General features: G+C 44.0%; 1 long non-coding RNA gene across 1 annotated transcript; it reads right to left on the reverse strand.

Moving 5' to 3' along the window:
* Nucleotides 1-1,353: 1,353 nt before the first annotated feature.
* Nucleotides 1,354-3,685, reverse strand: LOC103881742. Its single transcript, XR_004181499.1, has 2 exons — nucleotides 3,611-3,685; nucleotides 1,354-2,708 (listed from the first exon to the last, which is right to left on the reverse strand). It is a non-coding gene; the product is annotated as an uncharacterized LOC103881742 (long non-coding RNA).
* Nucleotides 3,686-3,715: the final 30 nt, after the last annotated feature.

Here is a 3,715-nt window from a genome sequence, read left to right on the forward strand (position 1 = left end):
CAGGTCAGCCTTGGTGAGTCGAGTCAGTTGCTGTGCCCATGCAGTATCCATCCCAGCCACCACGGCCACTTTGTGCACAGACTCCATGAGCAAGCCCTGTGCGGCTGAGTGGCATCGTCCATCAAGCCATCTTGCCCACCTGATTACAGGGAGCCCCAGCCCCTTGGAGCCCTTCTGTTGGGCATCCACATGCAATCACTATCATCACATGCTCTGTGCATAGCAAGAGGCCTATGCAGACCCGTCTACTCTACCCCCTAATTTTTCCATCTTTATTTTTCCCAAGTTCCTGACTGGCAAGTCAACCCATGAGCCACTGCCCATGACTCATTCACTCATGCACTACTGGGGCATCATTTCACACCCCCCACCTTCCATGGGCCTATTTGGGATTTGATTTCTAGTTCCTGGCTCAACAGCCATTACTAAAGCTGTACTTGTGTCAGCTCCCAAGCCTACTGCTCTTGTTGTAGGCTTTCCTCTTTATATCTGAGTCACAGGCATCTATTTCCTGAGATTTCTAAAAATTGCACTGATATGTTCAATGCAGCATTTCTAAGGACTTCCAGGAAGGGAGATTCTATATTAGCTTATAGTGAATTGTTTCAAAACATCAGAAATGTATACTGGAATGAAGGACAACGTGCATGGAGAGAGGTGGGGAAACCATGAGTGGGCCATGGATTTTCATAAAGTGAACAGTTGAGCAAACAACAGTCACATCAAGGTACAGCATTTCCAGCCTCCAGGAAACACCCTTAGGTTCTACTTGATCATAAATCACCCTCCCTGATGCTAAAGCAGCCACTTTCTTCATTTCTAACACCATAGACGAGATCCATCAGTTCTGAATACAGTCACCCTCGCGTCCCAGGTCTTGCTGTGTGTGATTGTAGCCTATTGACTCCCATGGCTGTCAGTGCTCCATTTTACAAATAGCTCACTCTTCTCCACTGTTGATAAACATGTGTGTTATATCCAGATTTTACAAATTGTACTGCTATAAATAATATTTTCACATATTTTGGGACACAAATACATGCATTTCTATTGGTATATAACCAAGAGTGCAATTGCTGGGTCATAGGTGAGTGGATGCTTGGTTTAGTCTCTCAAAATACAAGTGTCTATGGAACCGACAAATAATAGACAGGGGTAAATTCTGTTCTACAAATTATTCAGCTAATACATGAAAGAAATAACCCTTTTGCAATCCACAGTGAACTAACAGATTTCGCCATTGAACAGCAATGGCAATTAACATCACAAGAAAAGAATTAACCAGTATTACATTATTCTTCTTGATGAAAAACACGATATTGTACTATGAATCCTGAAAATGTGAGACAGATCTCAGTTTCAGAAAGTTTATTTGGCCAAGGTTGAGGATACATGCCCATGTCACAGCCTCAGGAGGTCCTGACGACATGTGCCCTAGGTGGTCAGAGCACAACTTTGGATTTTTATATATTAGGGAGACCCGAGACATTGACCAACATATGTAAGCTGAACATTTGATTCCACGGAAAGGCGTGACAACTTGAAGCAAGGAGGGAGCTTCCAGGTCACCGGTAGATGAGAGACAAATGGTTGCAGTCTTTTGAGTTTCTGATTTCTCCAAAGGAAGCAATCAGACATGAGTTTATCTCAGTGCAGAGTGGAGACATTGAATAGACGGGAGGCAGGTTTGCCCTAAGCAGTTCCCAGCTTGACTTTTCCCTTTTAGCTTAGTAATTTTGGGGCCCCAAGATTTATTTTCCTTTTACAGAACCATCAATACTTACAGAAAAAAACCCTGAATATGCCCAAACCTGTATACCAAACTACCAATTTATAGAAAATACAGGTAATAGAGATAAATGTCAAATCACACCATGGCATGCAACCACAAAATTCAAACAATAGGAAATCTTACCATACAATATAAATTTCAAGGAGGAACCTATAGAACAAATGAGAACACAAAACATTTTTAAAGGTAAAACTAAACTATAATTTTGAATGATGAATATATAAAATAGAACAAAGGAACGATGACCATAAAAGTCAGGATGTGATTGATTTTTATTTGAAAAGGGGAAGAGTTCATTGTTGAGCTGGGGCAATTAATGGGGCTTCTAGGTCAGCTGCCAAACTTCTCCCTCTCTGATGGTTAAAGGGTGTTTACCTTTGATTAAAGGTCACCATTTTAAGATCTTTTTTCCTTTGTGTTACCTGTGTTTTATTTTATGATAAAAAGGCCAATGCAGAGTAAAATAAGTTATGGGGCATGGTTCCTGTTCCACACAAAGCCTCCACCCCATCCTCCTCTCTGGACACTGAGCACCCAGAACAACTGGCAGCCCCAGGACCCCTGCCAGGACTACCTCATTTCTGAGTGTGCACCCAGCTCCCCATCACTGGAGGCAATGTCCATGATCTATTCCTTGAGGCCTGGATGACCCTGATAGGACACAGCTGAGGGGAAGTCTGGCCCCAGTCTGTAGGCTTTGGCCGTCAGCATAGAGGGAACAGGTCCTCACCTTCCACAGGCTACAGCCAGAGCCTCCTCTCTGCGTGGGACTGAGGCTTGGTCCTTCCCCTGAACAGGGTGACAGGGATCTCTCCAGAGGTGGAGATGACACCATTCCTCCTCTAACATGGTCCCATCTCATGCTCGTTCTGCTTTACAGGAAAGTTGACTCACGCTGGTGTCCAGTGAAGAAACCCTGGCACAGAGGAGGGACAGGTGGATTTCAGGGCTGTGCTTGATCTGGGAATAGAAGAGCACAGACCACCAGGTGGCGCCGCTGCACTGCTTCTGCGCCCAGGAGGTGGATGCTGGGGCTGAGATTGAAGGTGGGCAGAGGGATGTCACAGCTCATCGCACAGGTTCCAGGTAAAAATCCTCCTGCCCAGCCCATCTGGCTCTCCCTTAACCAACTCTAGTGAAAACTGTCTCCTTCTCACGTTCCTCGAAGGTGCTTTTTTACATAAGAAAGAGGATGCGATCACTAGATTGTCCTGGTTTATTGTGTTGTCAGTAAAGTGAAATCAAAATACACACTTAATAAATAATAAAATAACCCATAATAAGCCAAAGTTTATAATGTACTGATACCACTGAGCCAGTGTTTATAATGTACTGACACACTCCAAGTGTGGGCACAGCTGCAGACATGCCTTGTCTTTTGGGTCAGGACACGGGATAGAGAGAAATGGGAAGAAACCCCAGTCACTGCAGAAAAGGGCCCCCATGGAAGAGGCCGGGCAGGGAGGCCAGTTGTCCCAGGGCCACCATATTTTGGGATGACTCCCCCTTTCTGGACAGCACTGTTTTTTATTCTTTTTGTATTCACAGTAGTTCTGAAATTGTAGGATGCTGAGACCCAGCAGTGGTCAGTTACACTGTCTCTTTCTTCACCATTAAATGCTGTGCCAAATAGCACCTTCATACATTTCTATCCTCTTCCAGGAGAGAATCAAAACAACAATGGACACAATGAAACATGCAAACATACTTTAAATATGTGCTGTCACAAGTAGCTACAAAAACATTAATTCCACCAAAATGAGAAAGGTGTGAAAACGGAAAACATTGCATACCCGTATTCACAGCAGCATTACTCACCATAGCCAAGACAAGGAAGCAAACAAAGCAGCCATCAACACCTGCATAGATGAAAAATATGTGGTCTATGTAGACAACGGAATATGATTCAACCTTAAAAAGAAG

Source organism: Papio anubis, unplaced genomic scaffold, assembly GCF_008728515.1.
Source record: "Papio anubis isolate 15944 unplaced genomic scaffold, Panubis1.0 scaffold2927, whole genome shotgun sequence".
NCBI lineage: Eukaryota > Metazoa > Chordata > Mammalia > Primates > Cercopithecidae > Papio > Papio anubis.